Source organism: Thalassophryne amazonica, chromosome 9 (genome assembly GCF_902500255.1).
Source record: "Thalassophryne amazonica chromosome 9, fThaAma1.1, whole genome shotgun sequence".
NCBI lineage: Eukaryota > Metazoa > Chordata > Actinopteri > Batrachoidiformes > Batrachoididae > Thalassophryne > Thalassophryne amazonica.
This window is the reverse complement of record NC_047111.1, coordinates 106,948,472-106,962,421: the sequence shown is the minus strand read 5'-3', so window position 1 is coordinate 106,962,421 and position 13,950 is coordinate 106,948,472. Positions and strand designations below refer to the sequence as shown.

The window sequence follows — 13,950 nt, the reverse complement described above, 5'->3', positions numbered from 1 at the left end:
GGAGATTCAGTTCTTGGCAAGGACACTGAGGCCGGCTGACACCCAACCCCCATACATATCAGGACAGCGAAACAGACAAATGGAAAAAAAAAAAACCAAAAAACAGAAGAAAGACTAACAAAGTACAATAGAGGTGAAATTCTGCAAGAAATATAAATAGATAAAAGAAGATTTGACCTGCATGATTTAGCCCATGGGCCAAACAGGTTGTTGGTACCACTTAAGGGGATTAAACAACACTTAGAATTCATCCTCAGTGTACCATGGCCTACACACAAATGTATGATAACCATCCCAAGGTGGTAGCTATAGCCAGGTAGGGGTCAAAATTTTAAAATGCTCCAATCATATTGAGAAATATACCGCATTGTTTGTCTGATCATAACGATTCTAAAAACGTATAATTTGGACTAACAATGACTGAATTCTATGATGTTATGGCATAAGAACAGAAATGGTGACAAATGTCAATTTCAGTTTGTACAGGGGTCAAAAGTGAAAGTTGCTTCAATTTTGGTAAGAAGTAATGCAAATTATTGGTTAATAGGGCTTTAAAAATGAATAGTTTTCACCTTCTGTCATGCTTAATTATCACATTACAAGTTAACATGTCACATATCATAGAATCCAATGGGCATCAACCTTATTTGACCTTTACTTTGGAGACCAAGCAGTCAGCACGGTCAAAACTATTGCATTTATTAATCCTTTAATTTCAACCGTTAATTTGCATAAATGTTTACTGAAATTGGAGCAACTTTAACTTTTGACCCCTGTACGAACTAAAACTGACCTTTGTCCCAATTTTTGCTGTTTTTACCCCATAACTCCAAAACATTCAGTCATAGTTAGTCCAAACTTTTTTAGAGTTGTTATGATCAGACAAATAATGCAGTATATTTGTCAACAGGTGTCAGTCAGAACACCAGACAGGCAGCAAACTGTTGGCTGGGTGTGCCACAAAGCAGATTGCTGGGATACTCCCTACTTGAAACTGTACCTGTGATATAGTTCCTCTCAAAACATCTACGCATCTGCAGTATCTAAGGCAGTGCAACTGTCATTATGCATTAATAACTCCAACAGTGTCATCACAATGAATCTACTGGTACAGAATTAGATGTGAACGATTTATCATGAGTAAACGTGCACTCACCAGCCACATCAGTAGGTGCCCCTGTTTAACAACTCATGAAAGCAAATATTTAATCAGCCAATCACGTGACAGACACGCAACGCAGTGTTTTCGTGTCAACCTAGCCAAGAAGATCTGCTGAAGTTCAAACTATGCAGCAGAAGGAAGACATGTAATTGAGGTGACTTTGTTGTTGCTAGACAGATTTGTTTGTGAATCTACTGGGATCTTCATGCATAACTTTCTCTACGGTCTACAGATAATAGCTCATCAAGTGCTCTAACATCAGCCTTGTTCATCGGAGGAGCCAGAGAAGAATGGCCAGACTGGTTCGAGCTGAAAGGAAGGCAGCAGAAACCCAAATAACCACATATAGGAAACAAAGCAGAAGAGAATATCTGAATTCACAACACTTTGAACCTTAAAACAGATGGGCTAGAGCAGCAGAAGACCACACCAAGTGCAGGTCCTGTCACAATGAACAGGACAGGAACTGAGGCTCCAGTGAGTGTAGCTCTCCAACATTGGACAATGGAAGACTGGAAAAAACTGCCTGGTCTGATGAGTCTCAGTTTCTGTTACAACATTCAGATGGTTGGGTCAGAATTGGGCATAAAAAATATGAAAGCATGGATCCATCCTGGTTTGTATCAGCAAGTCAGATTAGTAGTGGTGGTGGTGTGATTGTGTGATGCTGTGATGTCAGTATGGACAAATATCTCAAGAATGTTTCCAGCACCTTACTGAAATGAAGACACAAATAATTAAAGCCATTCTAAAGGCCTAAGGGGGTCCAAACCAGCATGAGCAAGGTGCTACCTAATGAAAGTGTTACCTAATGAAGAGGCCAGGCAGGGGCTAGTTGCGGGTTTTACTAAAGTAGACCTATATAGGTCCATCAACTGTGTACCTCTCTAAGACCTGGATGAAGTCCTTCCTGACCTACACATGTGTAACCGGCGTCAGACCTAGGGGTATCTGGGCCGGCAACATGTGATACACAGGCTAAGGAGCACTGTGGATCTGTGGTGCCCTGGCTGTACGCGCACAATGGATCACTGTGGATCAATGAGGAGAGACAGCAAATTAATATCCTTGTCAAGCCAGCGCCATTTATTTCTGATTCGCGCCAGGTGAGGCCTGAGAAGAAATAGCTCTGTCTGATCCACAGGAGCAAACAAGCGCAATCTACTGATTTGGTGGAGTAGAATCCATGCATCTGTGATGCGTTCAAGTCACTCTGCTAGAGTAGTTCTTTACAGTATTATCTCCAAAAAAAAAATAAGAGGGGGGTTTGCTTCATAATAAAAACTCTGTCTGTAGCATTTTCAACCTATTACACTCTCCCCTGCTTTAAGAGATGTCTCCGGACATCTAGAGCCAAATTAACTCCAGAAAGTCAAGAGTCAAGGAAATCGGAACTTCAAAGTAACGTCTTTCGCAGTTGTACAAGTGAATGTCTTTTAAGTCAAGGTCCATAGTATCACAGGTCTAACATGCCCATACCAGTGGGTAATAACAGGGTTTGGGAATAGCTGGGTAATATGGCATGGGGTAAGGGACACAGGCAAACATCAGGTTTGCTCCAGGCCTCCAGGGCTGGTAGGAGGGTTGTCCAGGGTAGTCATATGTGAGTATTTCTCTAGGTTTTGTTGCTCGGGTTGACCTTCTCACAGGCAGCACTTCCTCTCCCAATGGCTCCGTAACAGGCACACTCTTTTCAACCTGCTCCTCTGTACCTACATCCTCCATAGTGTCATCCCTTCCTGGTTCCTGCTGTAGCTCCTCAGCTGATGGTATGGCAGACGGCATCTGCACCTGCACTGGATCTGGCACTGCAACTGGCTCAGGTTCAGGTGGCTGCTGCATTTGCGCTGTCTCAGTTACCGGTCTCGTTGGCTGAAACTCTGGAGCTACCGCACTGAGTTCACTGTGTGGTTTTGACTGAGGTACGGGAGGTCTGACTCTCTCCCTATGATACACAGGTACGGTCCTGAGACAATAGGGGTAGTCTTCCTCTTCATCAGAGTTTTCAGACTCCTGTTCCACTGTGCTTCTGTCTTTTATCTCAGTGTGGTTTTTTTGTACTTTTTTGGCTGCCCGCTGACTTTTCTCATCTTGTTCCAAGGGTAAGTCATTAACAAGTAACAGAAGGTTACGATGCAGGACACGGAGGTTCTGGTCTCCTGTTTCTGACTGAACTTTGTACACAGGTCCATCTCCAATCCTTTCAACAACACGATGAATTCCCTTTTCCCAATAAGCTCGAAGTTTCCCTGGCCCACCCCTCTCTGACAGATTTCTGACCAGTACCCGATCTCCAGGCTGCAGCACAATGCCTTTAACACGCCGATCATAGGACTTTTTTCCTTTAGCTGAGGACTTTTCACTATTTTCTGAGGCAATCTTGTATGCCTCCTGCATACGAGAAGCCCATTTCTGTGCATACTGTTGTCTGGACTGTGACTCTTGTTCAAGTTTGAGATCAAAGAGCAAATCAACAGGCAAGCGTGGGGCTCTTCCATACAGGAGAAAGAACGGTGAATAGCCTGTTCCCTCATGTCTTGTGCAGTTGTATGCATGGACTATGTGGGGCAAGTGGTCTTTTCACTCAGCCTTTTTCTCCTCTGGTAGAGTTCGCACCATCTGTAGAAGGGTCCTGTTCAGACGCTCAACAGGGTTCCCCTGTGGGTGATAGGGGGTAGTTCGAGAGTGGGCAATTCCAGCCAGCTGCTGGAGTCTCTGGAAAAGGCTGTTCTCAAATTCCCGCCCCTGATCATGATGTAGCTTTTCAGGGTACCCGAAGCGTGGGATAAAGTCATAGAAAATCTTTTCAGCTGCTGTTCTGCCTGACTTGTTCTTAGTCGGGTAGGCTTGTGCAAAACGAGTAAAGTGATCTACCAAGACTAAGATATATTCATAGCCACCTTTACTTGGTTCAAGGTGGAGATAGTCAACAGAGATAAGCTCAAAAGGGGCACTGGTTGTTATAGAACCCATTGGTGCTCTCTGTGGGATGCTTGGTCGTTTCTGTTTAACACATGGGCATTGTCGAATGACATAGTCTTCAATTTCATGCTGCATAAAAGGCCAATAAAACCTTTCTCGAGCCAAATGAATAACCTTATCTGCGCCAACATGCCCCATGTCATCATGCAGGTGTTTCAGAACAGTCAACTTCAGTTTACTGGGGAGAACCAACTGTTTCCTTTGCCCTGTCTGCCTGTAAAGTATTCCTTTGTCAAGTGTGAGTCTGTTCCATTCATGTACTAGTCTGCGTGTCTCCCGTCCCATTCATCTCTTATCTTTATCATTTGGACACCATCCACTTTTTTTTAGGTTTATCACCTCACAGATAGGAGCATCTCCCTTTTGAGCTGCTCGAACACTTTCTGGAGTGATAACCGGAGTGCCTTCATGAGGTATTTCATCTGCGCCAGCATGCAGTTGCAATGTGGCTACCCATGGCACATCACTGTCTCTTTGAGCGTTGTCCCCCTGCCAGATGGCCAAGACTACATCTGGGGGCATTATTTCAGTGTACTCATGCAGGTGGTCATGAAGTTGCACTGGATATCGTGACAGGGTGTCAGCATCTGTGTTTGACTTGCCTGGGCGATATCTGATGGTGAAATGGAAATCGGCTAACTCACCCACCCACCGATGTCCAGCTGCATTCAACTTGGCTGTGCTCAATACATAAACAAGGGGATTGTTATCCGTGTATACAGTGAAGGTGGGTGCATAATAGAGGTAGTCTCTAAACTTATCACAGATTGCCCACTTTAGGGCAAGGAACTCAAGCTTGCTAGAATGGAGATGGTAGTTCTTTTCAGCAGGCGAGAGTGTCCTTGAACCATAAGCGATGACACGGAGTTGGTTCCCCTGTTGCTGATAGAGCACAGCCCCCAGACCTTCATTTGAGGCATCAGTGTGCAGAACAAAGGGCAAATTGAAGTCTGGGTAGGCTAAGATGGGCGGACTGGTTAGCATGTCAACAAGGCGGGATACCACTGCACTGTGTTCTGGTGTCCATTGGACAGGGACTTTAGACGAGAGCTGGCCCCCTTTTGTGCCCTTAGGCTTGGTCTTGTTAGCTCGAGCTCCGGTAGATGTCTGGCAAGACTCACCTGGACTTTCTATGAGCTTAAACAGTGGCCTGGCTATCCTAGAAAAGTCCTGTATGAATGTCCTGTAATAGCCTAGAAACCCTAGGAGGGCTCTGACCTCTCCTACATTCTTTGGCTCTCTGTCCTTTAAATTATGAACTGCCTCACGGTCTTTAGGGTCTATCTGAACACCTTCACTGGTCACTAGACGCCCTACATACCTGATCTGCTTTTTGAAGAGTTCACATTTTTTGGGACGTAATTTCACACCATGCTCTCTCAGACGGCAGAGTACCCGCCTCAAGTCATCAACGTGGTCGTGAAAGGTCTTTGAAAAACAGAGCACGTCATCCAAGTAGGGAGAGCAACACTCATCCCTTAGGCCATCAAGGACTCCCTCCATACAACGTTGAAATGCCGCCGGGGCGTTGGTAAGGCCGAATGGGAGGCGCACCCACTCGTATAGCCCCCAAGGAGTGGTAAAGGCAGTCACATGTCTGGAGCTCTCATCAACAAAGCCCTGATGGTAAGCACTACCTTGATCGAGTATTGAGAACCACGAGTACCCCCCGAGGTTATCCAGCAGATCTTGGATGCGTGGGAGAGGGTGGCGGTCGGGGACAGTTTTGTTGTTCACACCTCGGAAGTCAACACACAGACGTAAGCTCTGGTCCTTTTTTCTGACACAGACCACTGGAGATGAGTAGGGTGAGGTGGACTTTGTGATCCAGCCCTGACGGAGCAGGTTTTGGACATATTCCTTTACCTCTTTGTACAAAGGCTTGGGGACTGAATTGTAAGATGTTTGGACTGGAGTTTCATCCTTTAAGTGGATTTTCAGTTGCAAATTTGGAATGCAGCCAATATCAGAATCATCCTGAGCAAACACATCTGATTCCTCATACAACATGTCTCTGACAATCTTTTGTTCATCCTCTTCCAAATGTGACACATCGACAGGTGGGTACCATTTTTGTTTTGCCATGTTTGTGATGTCAGGTTTATCATTTCTTTTACCCTGCCTGTCTGTACTTTGTTGAGCCGAGTTTACAGTGGGATGGTAAATGGGCTCTGAATCACCGGGCAAACAGTTAACTGGTTTCACCTCAGTAACTTCCACCAATGTACCTAGAACTATTCTCTTGGGGAGGTAGATATCATGTTTTGTAGGGTTCTGAACAGGGATTTTAACAGTTTTCGTTGACCCACTGGGAACATCCACTAACGCAGGAAATGGCTCTAGTCCCTCAGGACAGTTACTCACTACATTGGGTTGAAAAAGCATTGCACCACACCTTCGCCATTCTCTGACTCTACATTTAACCTCATAAATCTGCCCTGCTGGAATAGTTACACCTCTCTTCCCAGTTCTGAGGCTATACTCAGGAGTCATCTCATCAGGGGTCAAAATCTGAACACCAGAAACGAGAGCATCCACTGCACTGTCATTGATACTTAAAGCTTCCTTGAGTAAAGCAGAAATGTCAGTCTCACTTCTGTGTTCTTTGTGTGATTCAGTTATCTCAGCTATGGCATTACTGCCTAGGAGAGGACAGTTAAGAAAGTTTGACTGATTAGTAAGGGTACTTGTATGGTGACATGCCCATGACTCTTGCTACAGAGCTGGAGTTCAACATCTGCCCACCCGTCAAAGGGAACATCTGTGCCATTAGCTGCAGTAATCTCCAACTGTCGGTCAGACAGTAGGGATTCAAGCGGATTAATTTGGACATGAGGAAGTGTTTCTTCTAACCAGGCTCTTCCCACCATAGTCACTTGAGCCCCTGAGTCAAGTAACATCTGGAAAGGGACTCCATCAACAGCACATGAAACCATACATCGGTTCCCTATCAGTTGCGCTAGACGTTTCTTTGGTTGTGGTTGACATGGTGTATTTACCCTCTTAGGGTTGGCTGTTTTTGAGTGGCTAGCCGGTGCCGGGGGCCCACTGGCTATTGTGGTCACTGGCTGCCCCTTTCCAGTGACCTCACCCCGTTTCCCGACATCTTCTTTTGCAGACAACCAATGGCACGATGTCCGGCTTGACCACAAGCAAAACAGTGAGGGCAGTTCACCTTGCTCTGTTGTACACAGTCACTGCACCTGCCCCGGGTCTCAGCTGTTGGTACTGGAGGATGAGCCACTGGTTTGCAGAGGTTCACAGGTGTCATGTTGTCAAAAGGTTTCACCATCTGGGCCAGATGTTTGGTCAGTGAGGACACCTGTGCAGTCAGTTCTTTAATAGCAGAACGATTAGCCTGTAACTCATTGTCAACTTTAACCTGCTTAGCTGGGTCACTACTGTCAAGCTGAGCTGTACTTACAGTCACTGGTCGAGTTTTAGCTACGGCACCAAGACGTTTCAGTCTCTCTGCCTCCTCACTAGTAGACTTGGTGATTTGGTCTAAGAGAAAATCATCAGTAACCTGTAACTCTGTAAGAAGGGGTTTGAGATCATATCGAACATGAGTGCTTTTCTCATTTAACCCTTGGTAAAGCGTGTGGAGAAAGATACCCTGAACAAGCTTTTTGTCATAGCTAAACTCAGCATCAGGCTGTTGTGACTTAAAGAGAACACGCTGTTTCAAACCCATTATCCTGTACAAAAACTGCTGTGGGCTCTCTTTGTCTTGCTGTTTAGCATTACTTAACTCTTGAAAGAGTTCTGTACTGTTTTTGTCCCTGATGTGTGCGCGAAGAAACCGCTTAAGTTCATTCACAGTTAAGACACCTTTATGAGTTAACATTTCCCTGAATGCACCAGGTTTTACGATCCTAATCACAGTACGAATTACTTCCGACTCAGTAAAACCTTCTTGTAACCCTTCATCCATTTGTTGGCAAAGGTTACTGTAAGACATATCTGAACCAACATCAGTGATTTGTCCACCATGCAACTTAAACTCTCTTCGTGGGAGCAGAGCTGTAACATCAGTCAACCTCAATACCTGGTCTCCGATACTGGAAGACTGACTCACTCTACCAAGGGAAGCACCAATGACACCTGCTGTGGGTGACTTGACTGATGCTGTGGAGGAGGGATAAGTAGGTGGCACACTGCTGCTCCTTCTTGCAAGTGATGGAAGCGAGTGAGGGTCCCTGTCCCCTTCAGCTGGACACACATTTCGGTCAGGCAGTGAGGGTGGCAGAATGGGAGTGTCACTGTTCAAATTCAATGAAGGGATGGGAATATCTACGGCTGGTGTTGCTGGAGGTTGGTCGGAATGGTTGTAGTCGGGGGAGGTGGAGTGGAACATCCCTGTAGATTGGTCATCACAGCTCCTGTTGCAGGGGGCATACCCTGACTGGCTTCAACTTCTTCGGTGTCGGTGGTAAGCAGGTCACTCAGCATGTCATCCAGGAGAAGGAGTTGGGCCATGCCTTCATCCTCCAGGGTTTTCAACTTATCACTTCTTAGGTAGTCAACGATCAGGTCATACAGCTCTGGTTCACTCAGGTGGTCCACGCTGCGCACTACACCGCCATCATCAACTGAACTTGCAACTGTCATTAAGTGACTTATACTCAAGCCAGAAAGTCTCTTTTGGATATTGTAGATCAGCATTCGCCGTGGTGTGACAGTGGACATGGTGACACAGGTGGCCTCAGCTCTCTGGATGACGTACTGGAATACAGCCTTCCCTGAAGCTTTGGACAGGAGTTTCACACTGTCTTGGCACTCACTTCACCCAGCTGTGATGCTAGATCATCCCGGACGAGCCCCCAAAATGTAACCGGCGTCAGACCTAGGGGTATCTGGGCCGGCAACATGTGATACACAGGCTAAGGAGCACTGTGGATCTGTGGTGCCCTGGCTCTACGCGCACAATGGATCACTGTGGATCAATGAGGAGAGACAGCAAATTAATATCCTTGTCAAGCCAGCTCCATTTATTTCTGATTCGCGCCAGGTGAGGCCTGAGAAGAAATAGCTCTGTCTGATCCACAGGAGCAAACAAGCGCCATCTACTGATTTGGTGGAGTAGAATCCACGCATCTGTGATGCGTTCAAGTAACTCTGCTAGAGTAGTTCTTTACAGTATTATCTCCCAAAAAAAATAAGAGGGGGGTTTGCTTCATAATAAAAACTCTGTCTGTAGCATTTTCAACCTATTACACATGCTTACTCCCAACTCATCACATTTTTATGCTTGGTCAGCACTCCTTTCCGTTATGAAGTGATGAATTAGGGACCCCCGTTGTGTCATTTTTATGATGGGTGGAGATGTGTTTTTGGACAGCTATGTCATTTCTGTCTGACAACTCACAGAACTATCTGCTTCACTTCTGCAACATTCAGTTAGTGCTTCCTCGTGTGTCACACAGTGACGGTACCTGGAGGTACCAGACTTGTCAAAGATTGATGTTTGGTCAAAATGAGCAGTTTAGGTGTGAGACTGGGCTGTCCTAGTGGGTATTGATTACATAGGTAGTACTACTGCCTACGATGGCCCACACTGCTGGATGGGTCCTCCTTTGACAGTCAATAAGCCATTTAAAATAATTAAATAAAGGCTATTATTATAATATGGCTACAATACTACACGCGCTCTGATTGGCTGACCTCCAGACTGACATTTTCCCATATCAGACCCTTACCATGACAATTGGTCTGTCACATTTGTTACAAACCAGAAAGCTAAAAACACGATTAGAAAAACAAAGTCGGACCTGAACATACTCCATAAATATCTAAAAGGCATCGGAAAAAACAGAGATTGAAAGTTTACCAGCTAACCTGACCATCTTTTAAGCAAGTTCTTCATGAAGGTGAAGAAAACAGATATTCTGGAGATACCAATACGTGTATATACACTCAACAAAAATATAAACGCAACACTTTTGGTTTTGCTCCCATTTTATCACCATTTCCCTCAAATATTGTTCACAAACCAGTCTAAATCTGTGATAGTGAGCACTTCTCCTTTGCTGAGATAATCCATCCCACCTCACAGGTGTGCCATATCAAGATGCTGATTAGTGCACAGGTGTGCCTTAGACTGCCCACAATAAAAGGCCACTCTGAAAGGTGCAGTTTTGTTTTATTGGGGGGAATACCAGTCAGTATCTGGTGTGACCACCATTTGCCTCATGCAGTGCAACACATCTCCTTCGCATAGAGTTGATCAGGTTGTCAATTGTGGCCTGTGGAATGTTAGTCCATTCCTCTTCAATGGCTGTGTGAAGTTGCTGGATATTGGCAGGAACTGGTACACGCTGTCGTATACGCCGGTCCAGAGCATCCCAAACATGCTCAATGGGTGACATGTCCGGTGAGTATGCCGGCCATGCAAGAACTGGGACATTTTCGGCTTCCAAGAATTGTGTACAGATCCTTGCAACATGGGGCCGTGCATTATCCTGCTGCAACATGAGGTGATGTTCTTGGATGTATGGCACAACAATGGGCCTCAGGATCTCGTCACAGTATCTCTGTGCATTCAAAATGCCATCAATAAAATGCACCTGTGTTCTTTGTCCATAACAGACGCCTGCCCATACCATAACCCCACCACCACCATGGGCCACTCGATCCACAACATTGACATCAGAAAACCGCTCGCCCACACGACGCCACACATGCTGTCTGCCATCTGCCCTGGACAGTGTGAACTGGGATTCATCCATGAAGAGAACACCTCTCCAACGTGCCAAACGCCAGCGAATGTGAGCATTTGCCCACTCAAGTCGGTTACGACGATGAACTGGAGTCACGTCGAGACCCCGATGAGGACGACGAGCATGCAGATGAGCTTCCCTGAGACGGTTTCTGACAGTTTGTGCAGAAATTCTTTGGTTATGCAAACCGATTGTTTCAGCAGCTGTCCGAGTGGCTGGTCTCAGACGATCTTGGAGGTGAACATGCTGGATGTGGAGGTCCTGGGCTGGTGTGGTTACACGTGGTCTGCGGTTGTGAGGCTGGTTGGATGTACTGCCAAATTCTCTGAAACGCCTTTGGAGACGGCTTATGGTAGAGAAATGAACATTCAATACACGAGCAACAGCTCTGGTTGACATTCCTGCTGTCAGCATGCCAATTGCACACTCCCTCTAATCTTGCGACATCTGTGGTATTGTGCTGTGTGATAAAACTGCACCTTTCAGAGTGGCCTTTTATTGTGGGCAGTCTAAGGCACACCTGTGCACTAATCATGGTGTCTAATCAGTATCTTGATATGGCACACCTGTGAGGTGGGATGGTTTATCTCAGCAAAGGAGAAATGCTCACTATCACAGATTTAGACTGGTTTGTGAACAATATTTGAGGGAAATGGTGATATTGTGTATCTTTGAGTTCTTTTCATACAAAATGGGAGCAAAACCAAAAGTGTTGTGTTTGTTGTGAAAGTGTAGGAACACGGACCCACAACAGGGGGCGCAAATGAACGGACAATGGAGAAGATAAATAACAAGTTTTACTATTGTGAAACGAGCACAACCAATACAACAATCAACAATTTGGGGATAAGCCGAATTCTGCTGGTGTCGTGTGGGCAGGCTCGAAGGTAGGAGACGTCCGTCCAGGTCGAACCGGAACCATCCAGATTTCCTCTGCCACCGAACCCTGGAAGTACTGGAACCGCCAAGTCCCGAATTCCCAGGTGGCCACTGCCTCCGCTCGTCGGATCCGGTACTGCTGGCAAGAGAGAGCAACAACACACAGGTGTGGATGCGGCTGCACCCAGTAACACGGAGAGGGGAGAAGCTGCCTCCACCTCTCGTCCCAAAAAAGCAGGAAGGTGAGTACTTATCTAGTCACTCGGCCTGCGGTAGTCCGCTGTCCTGAAAGGTTTAACAAGTTTATCAATTAACACAGAATATGCTGCAGAGAATGTTACCTCTATCTCAAGGCGATATCTCGGCATCGAGGTGGAGACGCCGTCCTGATGATATACCTCCGTGCTGAGTGGAGTCAGCTGTGTCCAGTAATGGGTGACAGCTGTCACCCTGGCTGCTCTCATCAGGCGGCAGCGCCCTCTGGTGCCTGGAGCCCGCACTCCAGGCAGGGCGCCCTCTGGTGGTGGTGGGCCAGCAGTACCTCCTCTTCAGCGGCCCACACAACAGGACCCCCCCCCTCAACGGGCGCCTCCTGGCGCACGACCGGGCTTGTCCGGATGGCGACGGTAGAAGTCGGCCAGGAGGGCCGGGTCCAGGATGAAGCTCTTCTTCACCCAGGAGCGTTCTTCGGGGCCGTACCCCTCCCAGTCCACCAGGTACTGAAAACCCCGGCCCATTCGACGGACATCGAGGAGCCGGCGCACGGTCCAAGCCGGTTCCCCGTCGATGATCCGGGCAGGAGGTGGAGCCGGACCCGGGGTGCAGAGGGGTGAGGTGTGATGGGGTTTTATCCGGGAGACATGAAACACTGGGTGAATCCGCAGCGAGGCCGGAAGCTGAAGCCTCACTGCGGCGGGATTGATGACTTTGAGGATCCTGAAGGGACTGATGTATCGTTCTTGGAGCTTGGGGGAGTCCACTTGAAGGGGAATGTCCTTGGTGGACAACCACACTTCCTGCCCAGGATGATACGTGGGGGCCGGGGCCCGCCGCCGGTCTGCATGTTTCTTCGCCCTCGTCCGGGCCTTCAACAAAGCAGAGCGGGCGGCACGCCACACCCGACGGCACTTCCGTAGGTGGGCCTGGACCGAGGGCACACCGACCTCTCCCTCGACCACCGGAAACAAGGGGGGCTGATACCCCAAGCATACCTCAAACGGGGAGAGGCCGGTGGCTGATGACACTTGGCTGTTGTGGGCGTACTCGATCCAGGCCAGGTGGGTACTCCAGGCCGTCGGGTGCGCGGCTGTCACACAGCGTAGTGTCTGCTCCAATTCTTGGTTGGCCCGCTCTGCTTGCCCGTTGGTCTGGGGGTGGTACCCGGACGAAAGGCTGACCGAGGCCCCCAGTTCCCGGCAGAAGCTCCTCCAAACGTGTGAGGTAAACTGGGGACCGCGATCGGAGACGATGTCTGATGGTATACCATGCAGACGGACGACGTGGTGGACCAGGAGGTCCGCTGTCTCCTGGGCCGTTGGGAGCTTCGGGAGGGCCATGAAGTGGGCCGCCTTGGAGAAACGGTCCACTATCGTGAAGACGACGGTGTTTCCCTGGGACGGCGGGAGACCTGTGACAAAGTCCAGGCCGATGTGGGACCAGGGGCGATGAGGCACGGGCAGTGGCTGTAGCTGCCCTGAGGTCTTTCTGTGGTCGGCCTTGCCCCTGGCGCAGGTGGTACAGGCCTGGACGTAGTCCCGGACGTCGGCCTCCAGGGATGCCCACCAGAAGCGTTGCCGGACGACTGTCACGGTCCTTCGCACCCCAGGGTGACAGGAGAGTTTAGAACCGTGACAGAAGTCCAGGACTGCAGCCCTAGCTTCTGGTGGGACATATAGTCTGTTCTTTGGTCCGTTTCCGGGGTCCGGGTCACGGGTCAGGGCCTCCCGGACGGTCTTCTCCACGTCCCAGGTGAGGGCGGCCACGATAGCGGACTCCGGGATGATGGGATCCGGGGGATCCGACGGTTCCGTTTTGACTTCGTCTTCGTGCACCCGGGACAATGCATCCGATCTTTGATTCTTGGTCCCGGGACGGTAGGTAATCCGGAAGTCAAAACGGCCAAAGAACAGTGACCAGCGGGCTTGCCTGGGGTTCAGCCGCTTGGCGGTCCTGATGTACTCCAGGTTCCGATGGTCAGTGAAAACCGTG

The 13,950-nt window shown here is 48.2% G+C and overlaps 1 pseudogene; it reads left to right on the top strand.

Moving 5' to 3' along the window:
• Positions 1-13,950, top strand: part of LOC117517771 — a 28,375-nt pseudogene that overhangs the window by 751 nt on the left and 13,674 nt on the right.